General features: G+C 32.4%; 1 protein-coding gene and 1 long non-coding RNA gene across 2 annotated transcripts in view; one reads left to right on the forward strand and one right to left on the reverse strand.

Moving 5' to 3' along the window:
- The window catches only part of LOC145297633 (retinal guanylyl cyclase 1-like), a 1,014,990-nt gene that overhangs the window by 469,653 nt on the left and 527,840 nt on the right, over positions 1-17,497 (forward strand). The window lies entirely within an intron of this gene.
- The window catches only part of LOC145297635 (uncharacterized), an 86,827-nt gene continuing 82,333 nt past the window's right edge, over positions 13,004-17,497 (reverse strand). The window contains exon 3 of the long non-coding RNA XR_013870291.1: positions 13,004-16,621. This is a non-coding gene — a long non-coding RNA (uncharacterized LOC145297635). The remainder of the gene's footprint in view (positions 16,622-17,497) is intronic.

The following is a 17,497-nucleotide window of genomic DNA, read 5'->3' on the forward strand; positions in this document are numbered from 1 at the left end:
AATAGAAAATAAACAAATAAATAAATTAAGTAAGCATGAATATACATAAACGATCACACATGTATGTATGTATATATATGTATATATATTCATATATATGTGTGTACACATATATATATATATTTATATATAAACTAACATAAAAAATCACTAACCTAGATTTAAAACAGATCAAGAAGCTAAATATCCAGGCTAAATAGAGCACACACATAAAGGAACAGGTCACCCAGAGGTCAAATAGGCATTTGTCCGATAAATGCATTCTCATTGGCTGATAGGAAGGGCGCAATAGATACTCGAAAGCTGATTGGCTAACTAAAATTTCAATAGAAGATGAACATATAAAAACGACAAACAACCACAGAATTCGCGCATAAGCCTGAGAATCCTAAAGTGGATGAAACGCGGAATCTTCAGTGTAGCTTAATCGCCATATACATTTTATAACTTACTAACTAGCTCTACCTACGTATTGAGCACTTTTGAAGTAAATACTTAAAGCTTACGCATAAATCAATACTTTCGTATATTAATTTTATGTGAGTAAATTAAGTAGTTATATATATATAAATATATATATATTGTATTTTGTGTACAGAAAGTTGGGTACAGAAAGTTGTTTTTTTTTTTACATGGGTGTCACCACTTATCAAGGCCCAGAGGCCACTCGAGGATAAGGGTTAATAGGTAGACATTAGTCATTGTGATTTTAGCATAGTAAACAGTGGGAATTTTGTAACTTGGATTACTTAGGGGGACGATTCAATTAGAATTTGTTCACATTGGACTTTTTCTTTTTTTTTTTCATAGGTATCAACACATTATCAAAGCCAAGAGGCCACTCAAGGATAAGGGTTAAAGAGTGTACAGTAGAAATTGGACAATATAATAATCATTAGTAATGAAAATTTGTTAAATTTGATAACTTATATGGAACGGCTCATCAAGAACTCATTTACGTTAGACTTGAAGACAACCATATTGTAGTCAGCCGGAAAGCAGGAAAATGGAAGACAATTCCACAGGCGTGCAGTTCTAATAAAAAAGCTTTGTTAGGTGAGACAAGTCATTGGTACCGTTGGTTTCAAGCCCGATAATTAGGACCGTTTAACATATCCATATACAGCTCTCTTCTAGCCATTACTCCATTATTGTTGCAGAGAGCTTGATATGGATATCTGAAACCGACGGTACCAATGACTTGTCTCATCTAACAACTTTTTGTGCGCAAAATACAATTCATAAATACGCTCTTATTTTCGTATTTTCCTTTTAATTGAGCACTCTGCTGGATTTCTCCCCCCCCCAAAAAAAAATAATCATATATATAAATATATATATATATATATATTTATATATATATGTATATATATATATATAGAGAGAGAGAGAGACAGAGAGAGAGAGAAAAAGAGAGAGATTTACCTCTCTCTTTTTCTCTCTATATATCTATTTTATTCATTACTTCATCGTTCTCTTTATTTTCTCATATATATATAAATATCTGCTGTGTAAATGAATATTTACTATTCATAGAGATGTGTGCTTTTGGTCAAGATCAAAGTGTAGTATCTGTTCTGCACTTCTATTTCTTGTTCTCTTTCAGTGGAGGAGAAATCCTTCACGACTGAGACAATTTTTATTTTTGTACCTTTTCTCCACGTTAAAAAACGACCGTGGTGTCTAACTCTGTCCCGTGGGGAGGCATAGTAAATAGGAACAATCATCAGTGTAGCTCATATAACTTAACCGGCCGTCGACTGATTGAAACATTTGATCTTAGTTATTATTAGCAAACATAAATGCAACAATATCATCCATTTCGCCAATGTAAAGTGTATCAAATATAAGATTCTCGTCATACTTTTACAAACAAGCAGAGAGAGAGTGTCCAGCTTTGCCCGGTCATAAAATACGCTTAAATATGATATTTTAATTTGCCCAGATTTCGAATATGTTATTATAGAACCGTGATTTCAAGGGGGAAAAATATATTTGGGTGCCATCAGCTAGAATCGAAACCGAAAGCAAAACTGTAGCACCCCAAGGTGGTGACGTTACCATTGTAATAAAGCGACACGCTTATGAACTGATTAAAAACAAACTAAAAAGAATATACAAAATATATTAGGATTTTTTTTCAATTTTACTATTTTTGACCGCTTAAAACTATTTAAACCGGCTAAGGACCCATAAAAACGGTCCATAAAAAAAACTAAATATAGCGCCGCTCTGCGCCTTTATGTCGAAGAGACAGATTATGAAAATAAGAAGACAGACAGACAGACTTATTGAGTTTTATAAATTAGACTAGCAGAAAACGTGGAGCGCCCGGCTTTGCCCGGTCGTAAAATACACATAAAAAGTATATTTTAACTTGTCCAGATTTCGTATATTATTATAGAGTCGTGATTTTAAAAGTAAAACAAACAAAAAATTGGGTGCCATCAGCTAGAATTGAAACCGAAAATTTAGCGTTCAAAGCTCGTGACGTTACCACTTACTAACGTTACACACATATGAACTGAAATATAAAAATTTAAAATGAACTAAGATGAATGTACAACATGTAAAACAATCTAAAAAAAATTGACCCATTTTTTAAATTTATTTTAAGCGGCTAAAGACCCATAAAAGCACGGCCCGTAAAAAAAGTCCAATCATTTGTGGCCCCTAGTGCTGCTCTGCGACTTTTAGTTTTGGGGGAGACAAAGTTTGAAAATATGGAGAAAGACAGACAAACAGAGAAACATATAGCCTTTTATATATTCGATAGAGTAAGACTCAGTTTCCATGCGAGACAACCTACGTAATATTGTTTAATCTTAATTACTTTTCATATTTCTCTCAAAGTGGTTGACTTGAACGGAGTTTTTAATTATTATTTTTAAAATGAATATTATTATGAGGTTATATTCACTAATTAACTATAATCTGAGCGGAATATATATATATATATTGAGATAGATAGATAGATAGATAGATAGATATCAGTGTTATGACGAGTAATCAGTTTCAGAATCGGTAACCTGAAAGGTAAGGATTCTTGGGTGTATATATATATATATATATATATATATATATATATATATATATATATATATATGTATATATATATATGTATACATAGATATATATATATGTATATATGTATATATATGTATACATAGATATATATATATATATGTATATATAAATATATGTATACATAGATATATATATATATGCATATATATATGTATACATAGATATAAATATAAATATAAATATATATATATATATATATATATATATATATATATATATATATGAGAACAAGTAGTTAATAAAAAATGTTAAAAAACACTTTGGAAAAGAGTTAAAAACATTTAATTTTAAAACGGAAACACTAAATAAATGGAGAGTCCTTAATCCGCGGAGTTTCGAATAAATCCTTTCCTTCTCATCAGAGCTTGGGATTTAGCAAAATGCGGGATCAGATTTTGCTTGCAAAAGTATTAAATGAAACTACAAGTAAGCCATATATCTATATATAACAAAAAGTGAAGAAGAGGGAATAGGGTGAATAAAAAAATGATTTCATGGATAGTTTGGTGAAGGGTAAAATTTCCAATGACGGTAAAATCCAAAGATGCAGAATCCAAAAAAGTTAGTTAAAATTCCATATTTTATATTATTAAAAGAAAGATAAAATGTGCATAAAAAAGAAATGGAACAAATATACAGCTCGACTGTTCGGGCAAGATTGAATTAAACAAAATGGGTGAAGAAGAAAAAAAAGGAAGGGAGGAGAAAAAAACTGAATGACATTTGCAATAATTTTACAATAGAAAAGCCTATGTCAAAATGACCCAGACGAGATAACGTTAAAGGCGCCATAAATTTTAAGCCAAATTAGGTCAACTGAAATTTACAAGTTATTATTTAAGAATTGAATTATCAGCAGGAGTTTTTGAAGGACAACTAATGAAATAAGAAGAAATATACAATAAATACGTACATATGTAAATACATATATACATATATATGAATACATACAATTACACATATACATATATATATATATATATATATATATATATATATACATACAACAAACACACCCACACGCGCACACATACATACATATAAGTAAATAGATGAATAAATTAATAAATAAAAAATAAAAATAAAAAGTTTTTAAAAAATTAAAGGGGAGAGAGAAGCCGGTATCTACAAATTCCGGATAAAGCAAGTAAGTATGTAAGCAAGTAAGTAAGTAATTATAGTAAAGTATAAGTAAGCATACATGCAAAATCTAAAAGTGTACGTAGATAGGAATATTAGAACGCTAAAAACGGAAATTACAGATGAAAAACCGGCCAAACAAGAAAGAAAAAAGAATTACAACAAAAAAAGGTTTAAAGTTGTAAAATATTTAGAAAGTATGTAGAGAAAACGATAATGTTATAGAAAAGAATATATATCTGAAAGGTTAAATTAATGGCTATGTAATTTCAAATTTACCATTACTGAGTTTGGACTTATGTTTGCAGAAAGAGATCAGTTCGTTTTAAGAGTTTATTATATTGCTACTTTGAGGAGAAGTAATTATAGTTATAGCTTCGGTTGTGCAGAGGCGACATGACTTAGAGCCTGGAGTATAAGACTTAACCTTTTTTAGGATAACCCATTTGATTGAGAAAGGGGTATTATTCGAATTAAGTTGTTTAATTTACGTGGTTAGAGAAGTTCCTCGGTTATTATTAGAATTTTCGTTGTTAAAAGAAGAAATGTGGTTTGATATTCTTTCCTTAATTAATGTTGAAGTAGCACCGATATATATATATGTACTTTATTAAAAGCTCGAGGTCTGAAATTAATATTAATTTGATGATTTGTATTAGTGAAATAGTTTGAATTTTGTTCATTGTGTTGAACAAAGGGTGGGGCAATGATTGTACGAGGACAGTTTTGGAGGGGATAATGGGTGTTGTTAGTGTTAGGATAGCTGTTAGGAGAAATATTATTATTCTCATTATTATTATTATTATTATTATTATTATTATCATTATTATTATCATTATTGTTATTGCTGGTTGTATGATTATAGATGGAGGGGCTGCTCGTGTTATTAGTAACTATATCAGAAAAAGGATGGGGAGGGGATAACTAGAAGACAAAATATTAGTGTCTGTGATGGGAGGATTTCGTGGGAGCTCTGAAATTGTGCATGAATATATAACATCTTTATGGATGCAATGATTATTGAGTGGGTAAAGATGTTTTGTATTACAATTACATTTAGTTTTGGGTTTAATTAGGAAAGGGATATTTTGGGCTGATTTAATTTTCTTATTAGATGTTAAGATTCTTTGTGCTGAATTAGGCATGGTTGAATAAGAAATCCTTATTGAGTTTTTATTGAAAATAGAATTATATCTGTGTGGGTATTCGAAAGAGTTTTGTACAATGTTGAAGAATTCCTTAGGTATATTAGTTTTGACATTTACGCTAAATGGAGGATTAAACCAAATAGTTTTCTTTCTCCTGGTACGAACGGGTTGGTTAGAGGTATTACAATTAGTATTTTGGTTTGGATTATATATGTAGACTGGTTCATTGTAATTGATAGCAGCAAATCTTGTTTTTTTAACTGTTTTTTGCGAGTCATATTGTGTGTGATTACAGATTTAAGACGGCCAGCAGGAGGAGCATAATGGTTGTATTTAATCTTTTCATTGTGTTCTGAATTTCTCAAGGCATCATTGAAGAAAGTAGCAATTTGATTAAAAGTTTTGTTTATCGGCAGAAGAGTAGAAATTCTTCTAGAGACGGATGGTACTATAGATTTTATAATTGAGTTGAGGTGGTTAGAAGATTTATGGACGTATAAAAGCGTAAGGTTGGGTTTGTGATAGGGGCTATACGTCTCGGTGTTAAGATTAAGTGTAATGTCTAGAAAATTTGAAGTTTTTTGTTCAGTTCGATAATTATAGAAAGGCCAAAATTATTAAAGAAGTTATGTACTTTTTTAATTGTTTTGTTGTACTTTCTTGGCCTGTCTGTTGAAGTGAAAAGGGCATCGTCTTTATAAAGGCCCACTTGGATATGTTTAAAGTGGTATTTATGCTCTTTCTAAAAGAGCCCCACTAAATCCGTAACTTCTGCAGAGTCAGAAAATAGCCATCAAGATGTCAAAATTATTAGGGGTGTCCTTTCTAGTCAAAAACTTATTGTTAAATTGTATAAGGGACTTTCTCGCTAGGAGAATTAATTTAATTTCTAAGTTAGTTAAGTCAGAATTTCTTTTAGCAAAGATTAGAGCCTTATTTAAAAGGATCAGAGAAATTGATTGATAATAATTTTGGATATCAAAGGTTATGAAGTTAAGGGGGTGTTTATTTTTAAGGGAGGCAAACCAATTAATTACGGAATCTGAATTTAGCCAAAGAGAGAAATTAACTTTTTCTTTAATAAGAGGGATGGTTCTATCTAAGATGTTTTTGCTTACGTCACCTAAGTCATATTTAGATGTGCAGATTAATCTGATGGAGGGGTTGTCATAAAAATTAGGTTTATGATCCTTAATTCAGTGAATTTATGAATGTTCATAGAAGTCAGTAAATGTTTAGCCTCAGAATTAATGGAATCTAAAATCTTACGAGGGACTATTTTATAAGATTTATACAGTTTTTTATACAAAAGCCTTTTATATGTAGGATAGTCAAGTTTATAGTAATTTTTAGTCTTATCCGCATGGACAAATAAATGTTTATTCTTTTTAACTTCCTCGGCAAAATTATTTATTTTTCGAGTAACCGGATTATAATGGTGTTTTTGTTTCTTAAATTTAATTTTCTTGACTAAATTTAATATGGAATTCTCAAACTCCTCAAGGAAAGGGTTGTGTTTGGGGTGGGCAGTGGTTTTTAATCCGTAAAATTTGGCAGCAAATCTTTCAATTTTCTTTAGTTCTCTATGAGAGTTGATAGGAAGTTGGTCTTCAGAAGAAATAGGCGTTTTTAGTTTATTGTTTATGTTTAAGCCATGGCCTTCCACCTTATATTTTTTTTAGGAAAGTGTGTTCAAATATACAAATGTAGTACATACTTTTGCATTAGCAGTGTCATATATATCGTATATATATATATATATATATATATATATATATATATATATATATATATATATACATATATATATTCAATAAAACTTCAAAATAACAAGGGCGGTGCTAGCGGTGATTCTTTAAGGGTCTTTAGTCGGTTAAAATAGTTTTTAAGGGGTCATAAATGGATCAAAATTGAAAAATGCATTAATTTTGCCTCTGGTTTCAATTCTAATTGATGGCACACAAATGCATCCTTTTTTTATTTTTAAAATAACGACTCTATAATAATATATTGAAATCTGGACAAATTAAAATATCATATTTAAGCGTATTTTACGACCGGGCAAAGCCGGGCGCACCCCCTAGTTATATATATATATATATATATATATATATATATATATATATATATATATATATATATATATATATATAATTTAGTTTTTGTGATATTATGTACTGTCAGGTTGACGGGGTTTCAATGGGGAGTCCGTTGGCCCCAACTTTAGCGGATATTTTCGTCGGGTACTATGAATCATCCGTTATGTTTAATTCTACATCTAAACCCACTGCATATTTCAGATATGTTGACGACACTTTTGCTATTTTTCCTTCGCAAAGTGAAGCGTCGATATTTTTTAATAGGTTGAATTCTTTACATGGGGCTCTTAAGTTCACTATGGAAAGTGAGAAGGACAATTCGCTTACTTTCTTGGATGTTCTTGTCGAACGCTCAAGGGGGGGGCTTTCTCACTACACTTTATAGAAAGCCGACATTTACTGGCCTATATGTGAACTGGTTGTCTTTTGTACCTTAATCACGTAAGGTCGGCTTAATTAATACGTTGGTACATAGAGCCCTCATGATTTGTTCGCCTAACAGATTAGATGTCGAACTCGATAAGATCAGGGAAATATTCATCAATAATGGTTATCCTGTTGACCTTATTGATGATTGTATTTTCAAAAAGGTTGCGGATTTTAAATCCCCTAAAAAGTTTGGACCCTTGAAATGCCCGGTTTATTTGAAATTACCGTGGATTGGGGAGGGGAGTAATATAATTTCAAAACAGATTCGAAGAAGTATTTACGATTGCTTCAATTCGGTGACCTTGCGTGTGGTATATACTACGAGACCTGCTTTTCCGTCTTTCCGCAAGGATAGTTTGCCTTACATCCAAAATAGTAATATTGTATATCAGTTTAAATGCCAGTGCGATGCTGGTTATGTTGGGCGAACATCCTTGCACCTTTTGACTCGTATAAACCAGCATGTTCCATCGAAGATCAGACAAGGGAGGATGGGGTTCGGTGGTCTCCCTCCTTCTGCAGCCTTGGACTCTGCTATTGGCCAGCATTTGGTTGACAACCCGTGCTGTGCCGATAGATATAAAGTAGATTGGTTCGAGGTGCTACATAGAGCGGACTCCAAAAACCATTTAAAGATTTTGGAGGCCGTCTCTATCGCGGTGCGTCAACCTTCTTTGTGCCGGCAAAAGGAAACATCAAACGCATTGTTTCTCTTTGGGGAACTTTGAATTTTTTCTCCCGCATTTTTTTTTCTCCCTCGTTGTGCCAACATTTTTAATCGTTTTCTAAACGTAAATAAATTTAATTAATGCCCCCGTACGTTGGCACATTAAATAAGTTCCCCAATAGAACTCTTTATTTTCGTTACAATATTATTTAGATTGCTATCGATTTACTCCTGAAGAGATGATAGCCGAAAGAGCTCTCGAGAAACTTCCGCCTAGTATTTTATTTAAAACCATATACAAATTCTGTACCTCTAAACATTTATTTAAATATATATATATATATATATATATATATATATATATATATATATATATATATATATATGTCACTTTCATAACAATTCCAATACTAGTTTAATACTAACATGAATAATGTAACGGTTCGTAGAGAACTTAATCATTTAAAATACGTATAATACATTATCACCGACATCTATTTTTTCATTATTTATTTAGTCATGACCTTGTGTTAAAGAATGAACATCTATTCACATCAAATCTTGAAAGTCATACTATATATAACAGGTACTAAATCTAATTTATAAAACTCACTATGTCTGTCTGTCTGTTTATCTCCATATTTTCAAACTCTATCTATTATAAAACTAAAAGTCGCACAGCGCCGGTAGAGGGCTAGAATTATTTTATGAGTGTTTAGCCGGTTGAAATAGTTTTTAAGGGGTCAAAAAATGGTCACAATTGAAAACATCTTTATACTTTTTTTACATTCATCTTAGTTTATATTTATTTGTTAAGTTAACTGTTTACATGCGTGTCACGTTCGTACAGCGTTAACATCACCACCTTTAAAGGCTACAATTTTTGTTTCGCTTTCGATTCTAGCTGATGGCACTCAATAACTTTTTTCTTTTGAAATCCAGACTCTATAATAATATATAGGAAATCTGGACAAATTAAAATATTATATTTAAGCGTATTTAAGACGAGGCAATTGTAGCGCCCCCCTATTTAAATATATACTCATGTATATACACAGATATGACAAAAAAGAATAGAGATTCATAGAAACATTTGGTTTCAACATACATATAATCTATAGAACAAAATCTAAAACAATTGATCACAAATTTAATAACTAATACTTGGTTGGCATTCCATTTGTTATTTGTAATGCTTCTAGGTATGGAATTAGTCAGTTGATAGATATTATTTTAGGGAATTTGTTGCTATGTCTGACGCAATACTGCTAAAAGTTAAAGCTTAGAAAATGGCTTCTTTTTTGCGAAAGCGCCAGTCTAATGTGCCCCAAAGGTTTTCAATTGGATTTATATGCGCGAATTGGCTTGGTCAAGGAAGTATATTAATCCCATTTTGGATTAACATATATTGCATCGGCCTAGCAAGGAGCTCCATTTTTCATAAATAGGGAGATAATTTGAGAATATTGGTAGAAGTCTTCCTGTAATATTTGGACATATTTAGCTGAATTGATGTTTGCTTCACATTCCACCAAGCCGGAGCTACCACCACTCCAAATTGCACCCATACCATAATCGAGAAACCCACATTTTCAGCGTTGGCTGCAGTTTTCTTTTTGTCAAACACTTGCTAAGGAAGCCTCTATACCCATACTCTTCAACTGTCAGGAAATAATGGAAATCATCGCTCATCAGAGAAAATAGCAAAAGGTGATAGGTCTCCCCACAATCACACGAGCCCAATCTTTTCTGCGTTTTTCATGTGCAAGACAAAGAAGAGGTTTCCTTCTCGCAGCTCAACCATAGAAGCCCAGTTTGTGAACATACCTGATAGCTGTTTTGGAACTGACGCCAGCTTGTGGTGCAATTTTAGAAGCTTTGTGCCGAGGATCATTTCTTTTCACAAGATGCAAGACCATTTCAGAGTGGCCGGGATGCCCTGGATGAGTTTTTGCGCACTCTTTGTTCCCTCTAATTAATTGCACAATCACTCTATTAACAGTAGAAAAGGGGTATTAAAAGATTTCCTGATATTTTGCATTGACTAAGATCGCATTCCTGTTGATCCACGATTCGTTTTCGCAGTAATTCTCATATGTCTGATATTCTTTGGTTCGTGGCATTATTCGATCTTGTTAGATAGAATTTTAATGTGAAGTTATTTCAACACTATTCTTATCTGTAAAAGCATAAAATAATCTTAGGACAAAATATTTATCCTAGTGTCTATTCTTTTCCGTCGTGCCTATATATACATACATATATATATATATATATATATATATATATATATATATATATATATATGTGTGTGTGTGTGTGTGTGTGTTTGTGTGTGTATGTGTGTGGGTTTTGTGTGAGTGTTTTATTTATGTATATGTATATGTGTGAAATATATATAGAGAGATACAGATAAAGATAGAAAGATATGCAATATATATTAGAAATATATATGTGTGTTTCTGCATTAATATATGTATATATATATATATATATATATATATATGTGTGTGTGTCTGTATGTATGTATGTATGTATGTATAAGAGCGATAGAAATGGGGAGACAGCTAGAAAAAACGAAAAGTGGAGTGTTGGTCAATAAATTATTTTTACGACTTCTTAAGTTTATTATGAAAATCTTGAAGACGTAATCAACATGAATTCAGCCATTAAAAGTTTGACATTCTATACATAGACAAGGGGTAGTTTTAATCTATTAAAAATAGCTTGATAAAAATTCACAGGTCATCTTAAGGTAAACGCTTCATTGCTACATCCAGTGCAGCAGTCACATTCAACAGTGATTTTTAAGGTAATTCAGAAAACAAGAAATCTAGGAAAAGATATACGTTTTATTATATACATAATACATTTTAGATCGTAGACAACACGCAGCCGATACGCGTGATATTGATAGACAAAACAATCGTTACGTACCTATAAATCTCTCTACATTGTTCGGATAAACCCATTGATTAATTAAGGTAGCAAGTAAATGTACATTCAGGCAAAAAGAAATTATCCAAAGACTGTAGAGAAAACGTATTCTTCTGAGTACTCACTTTAACTGGCTGCTAAGTTTTGAAAATTTATATTTTCTGTGTGAGATATTTATTTATAGACAAATAAAGATGAAAACGGGTATTGATCTGTTCTTTAGACTCCAGGGTCAATACCCTCTATAAAATGTAAACCATAATATATATGTATATATATATGTATATATATATGTATATATGTATATATATATGTATATATATATATATATATATATATATATATATATATATATATAGGACTGTTGTCAAAATCTGTTTTCCTGAATTCCGACAGTAGCAAGTGCATTTCAATCAAATTTGACATGTTATGTAATTTTGTAAGAATCAGGAATAATAATCGGATCATATATATATACAGAATAAGGTGCGATTGGAGTAACTTTCGCTGTCTACATAATATATACATACATATATATATATGTATGTATATATATGTATGTATATATATATATATATATGTGTACGAATTAATTTCAATAAGTCTTCTGATTTTTTCGTATGGGCACTTTTATTGATACTACACGCCTGAAACTCTTGTTCCCTTCGAAGTAATCTCCTCCTGATGTTATGCACTTGTGCTTCCATTTATGGAAGTCCTCTTGTGTGAGCGTGTCAATGACCCCCGTCACAGCCTATTTTATATTCTCATTTGTCTCATAACGGCAATATATAAGGCTTTCTTTGAGCTGTTAGACTATCCTAAAGTCACATGGAGCAAGATCTAGATTATAGGGAGGCTGAGAAACTGTCTTGATGCCATTTTAGCAAAATTGTTTGTTACAAGGACTGAGTTGTGAACTGGTGAATTGCCTTGGTGGAAATTCTATTGGCCCGATTTGAAGAGTGTTGGCATCTTCAGACGAGAATAGCTTCTTAAAACTCTCTTAAAACCTCAACATAATATTCCTTGTTGATTGTCTGTCCAATGGGAACCCAGTGCTTGTAAATAATGCCCGTACTGTCAAAAAAAAAAAAGAATTATCAAATGTTTCTGGGTAGATTCTCCGGTCTGGGAGAGCCAGTATGCTGTCACTGGGAACTTTGTTGTTTGTTATCTTGGTCATTGCAGTTAATCCTGCTTTCATCGCAGATCACCAAAGCATCAGGAATTGATCAACTATCTCTCGGCTGTCATGACAACGTCTCTCTCTTACTGATCTTCTCTCAGTACCCTTGGGACAAACTTCGTGCAAATCTTCCGCATCATCATTTCTTCGTGAATTATTGTGTGTACATTTCCTACACTGACATCACAATTCGCACTCATTATCTCTGAAGATACACGACGGCCCTTATCCATGAAATGTTTAATTTGGCCAATCAACTCTAATGTTCTGACTTCCTTACTTCTCTCATACCTCTCATCGCACCTCACAGTCTCTCTCTCTTCTCTTATGCAACTCAATAACTGATGTTCGATTCATACAAGATGGTCCATATGCAATCTGAAGCATTCCATGTGTTACTGTGGAATTTTTTAAACAATTTTTTTCACGTCGTTCTTCTAAAACTTTATTCACTTCCAGATTACATTTTTGAAGTTCGAGATTAAGTAGGGGGTGTTCCAATCCCCGCTGTGTTCATTTGAACCTGAAATCATAAAAATCGGTCAGTCATCTCATAAGATGTATAGGAAAAACACTGAATTTTTTCTACGACAATTCTAAATGCCTGTACAAACAAGTTTGCAAACTTATTTAAGGCAACTCGTTGTTGTGCTTGAAAATGAACACTACTTATTTTAGACGAAATCCTCCACATCATTTTACACGAAAATGAGTTTACTGCTTTCGAATAGACTAATAAATAATTAATCTATAAATAAAAAGATACCAACATACAATGGTTTTCTTTTAAACACTCCCATCTAAGCATATCTGTAATTAAATCTTATTTTACTGAATTTATTGCCTAACGCACTAGCACGTCTTTATTTTGGTTTTGTCTATTGTCAAAATATATTCTTCCACTAATAAATAACTACCCTGCGTGCCCGGCGTTACCCGGGTGTTTGAAGGTGTGTGTTGAGCCAAAATGAAAGTGGTAGTACGCCAGCAGACCAGAACCCGTATCACGAAGAAGAAACATAAGTGTAAAACAAACGTAACGTCTTTGCTGTTGCGTCCATCGCCAAACCGAGAGTGAAGTAAGTTTAAATTAAGGCTAGTCAATCGAAAAGAGGAGATGACTTTCGAAAATATCAGCGAAAAAAGCGAGCCCTCCCTATAGAAAAGTGTCTAGCTCAGGGTGAAAGAATTAATTTTTTTAGCCAATTTTTCGGTATTTGTCGTTCAAAGGATCGACCTTCAAACGATACCAATTTCGTGAAAATCTGTCGGCTCTGTCGAAAGTTTTAGGCATACATACATACGTACATGCATACATACATACATACATACATACATAATACATTTAAACAGACAGGCGAAATTTATATTATAGAAAATTACTCTTCATAAACACAGTCATATAATAATCTTTTCTTTAATTTCATTGACTTTTTCTGTTTCTTCATGCTTGCAATTATTGATTAAAGAAATCGAGTTACATTCATATTTAACATGTATATACAAATAAATAAGAACATTAACTCCCATGAACATTGTTTTTTTTATCGCCACAATGTCATTTCCAAGCGATTTTTGTTTCAAATTACTTAAAATAAAGAATATCAACATATTTCATTAAAAACTAAAATATTTCCGTTAACCTTCATGAGAACATACAAAATGATCCAAATTCACAAGAGGGGTCACCATTCGTTAAACCTTTCCGTACTAATTTTATTTTATTTTCACCAAATTAATACAAGAACTTCTCTATTATGTGTTTTACATTGCCGGATTCCCATAATATTCATATATTTAAACTAGCTGGGCGCCTTATGCAGATTTCGTATATAGTATTAGAGAGTCAATAGTCTATCGATTATTATTTATAAATTGTACCCGCTATATATTAGTAATTTCAAAAGTAAAAAATAACTTGGGTGCTGTTAGCAAGAATCCAAAACATAACGTTGAAGCTGTTTGAGCTATCGTTAGATGAATAAAAATAGTCCAACTAACTGGCTATAATGTATATGTATATGCCTATGCATACACGAGCACTTTAATTTGACTTACTTTGCTTTAGTTTCTTTTTTTTATTTGGGCTCCTTTTAGCAGCTCTTTATACTGGTTAAAAAACTATTAAAGAACGGTTCACCAAAAAAAAATGCAATTGTTTGACTCGCCTCCCACCGCTCTGTGGAGGAGAGGCAGTTTGAAAAAATTGAAAAGACAGACACACAGACATAGTTTGTTTGTTTTTTAAATTAGATTAACATTTATACGTATAAGTGTGTTATGTTCAGATATCATACGTGCCGTCTTTTGTCGCTTCTTCGTAAGTTTTATTCTTAACTATATATTTTCATCGTCCGTAAACTTTTCCGATTATTTTCATTTAATTTACTACATCTTCTTTGAAAATCGGATATTAATTATTTTTAAAATTTTTACATATATTTAATTTCATTTACGATTGGTGAAGACCGAATATGTTTACGTCATCACTAAACCAGAACAGAATTTGTCGCCATTGACTTATTTGTGATTTGTTTACGTTGCCATACTGTGAGTGCCATTATCTATAGATGATCAGTTGGTTCGCAAATGTAAATACTTTTTTTTTGCTGAAAAATAATAAATATACAGCCTTAATCAAACTTATCGAGCACTAATGAAAAATAGAAATTCAAACATATATTTAAAGGTAAAGAATAGTGAAGTCAACATTAATAAATTTATTTTGACGACGATGAATATTTAGCATATTCACCTTTTGCCTTAAAAATGCATTCATTTGTTGTTGATTAATATTGACTAAATTGGTGTATGTGGTAGTGTGATCATTTTTCTGACACTTTTCATGAAGTTTGGCCTTTCTTTTTTTGATGAATATTTGTGAATTTTCACTTTTTCTCTAGATGAAACCACAACGTTTCAATGGGATTCAGGTGTGGAGATTGAGGGCGCCATTTCATCACTGCTATCCATTTTTTTTTTTCAAACAAACCCATTGAAACTTTTGATGCATGGCATGAGGCATTGTCTTGTCGGAAGATTACATCACTTGGAATGTCATTATTTCATATTTTAGTCAAAGAGGTTTGGAAAACCAGGTCCAGCATGTTAGTATAAATTGTGAAGTTCATTCTTCCCTCATGTGTGTACAACAGTTCAGTGCCTACCCAAACCATTAAGCTTCCATCTCCAAATTCAACAGTTGGAACCAGACAATCAGGTTGAAATGCCTCCTATTCCCTACGGCGAACATAAACAGCTCCACGGTTTTCCAAAAACTGATGAAGAAAAATGAGAGTTTCAAAAAATTCTGAATAGATGTTATGGATGGGTTTTCAGTTTCAATTGTTCCTTTCAAAGTTTAGGAAATCGAAGTTATTAACTTACCTCAAAGTTACTTTCCTCAGACCGAACAATTTTGGTCCAATCATCAGGTACCAAAATTTCATGTTTTTTTTTTTTTTTTTTTTTTGTTTTTTTTTGTTTTTTTTTGTAAATTCCAGTCGTATTTTCTTGTAGACCTGAGACAAGTATAATGTCTTCCTTATTTTGCCGCGTTTTAACCCTGCTTCTAATAACTTTCTTCTTACTATTCGAGCTGGTATGTTTTTGTTTGCATCCTCTCTATAGTCAGCAGCAAGCTCTGAAGAACTTTCCTTCCTACATACGGGGGATGCTCTTTTCAAATTACTGTCTTCCCTGGTGGTTGTAGATTTTTTATAGCTTTGTCCTTTTCTGTTTCCCTGTACCTTTTAATCGTTCTGTGAACTCCCTTCCTTTAACATTTCCATCTTCCTGGCAATTTCTAGCTGTGAATATCCTTCACAAGATAAAGCAACAATTTGTACCATTTTAATCTCTGAAACTGCTCCTTTGGAGACATTTTCAATTAAATATAATATCATAGCATTGTCAAGAATCAATCCTGAAAAATAAGAAATAACTTTTAGTATGTCAAGGAATCAAATAAAACTCAGTTAAAACTCTTGAAATAGGATTCAACGCAAATAAATATCTACTGATAAATATTTTACATTTGCTTTCGACTGTTCACTGTACAATTCCTCACCTTTAACTGCGTAGGTATAAACTATTATCAAAGGTTTTTATGGGTGCACCATAATTTTTACTATAGCTGTGTTTATAATAATAGAAGAAAGAAGAGTGATCTTTTTTCGTCGTTATTTTTTCACCGGTACGGAATGTTGACAATTACAGGGCGGAACGATAAATTTGTCGCCCTGAAGAAAATAACATTACAGTTATATTTTAAAGCTTTTATTGAAAAAATAAATTTAGGCAACTTGATTATGTTTAAAAGCTGACAGCTATTCAGTGTAGCTGCTTCTACCCTCAATCAAACACTTGGTACTGGTCCGGAACTGGGAGTATACCTTTTCCACAAGCGCCGGCGGAAGCTCATCAAATACTCGGCGGATGACAGAGATCAGGCTGATTTTGGTGTGGTGGGAGATCATGTTGATAATGTTCTCGACTTATGACCAAACGAAATAGTCCAGTGGAGTCAGGTTGGGGAAGAGGGGGAGAGCTAGTCAGAAGAGAGTACAAATCGTAGCACTCTTTTTTAAGCTAAGCCTGTGTCTCTTTGCACTTGTAAGCCAGTGCCGCGTCCTGCTGCCATACCCAGGGTCTGCCGGCGGCCACCTGATTTCACCAGGGGTCCATCACACTCTTTAACATATACAGGTATACTTTGGTGCTGACTTTCAAGTCAACTTCGAATATATGAGGTGGCATGATGTGGCCTTCACTTTAAACCACACCAAAACAATAAAATTTG

Source organism: Euprymna scolopes, chromosome 18 (assembly GCF_053919585.1).
Source record: "Euprymna scolopes isolate OS-2025 chromosome 18, ASM5391958v1, whole genome shotgun sequence".
Taxonomy (NCBI): Eukaryota; Metazoa; Mollusca; class Cephalopoda; order Sepiida; family Sepiolidae; genus Euprymna; species Euprymna scolopes.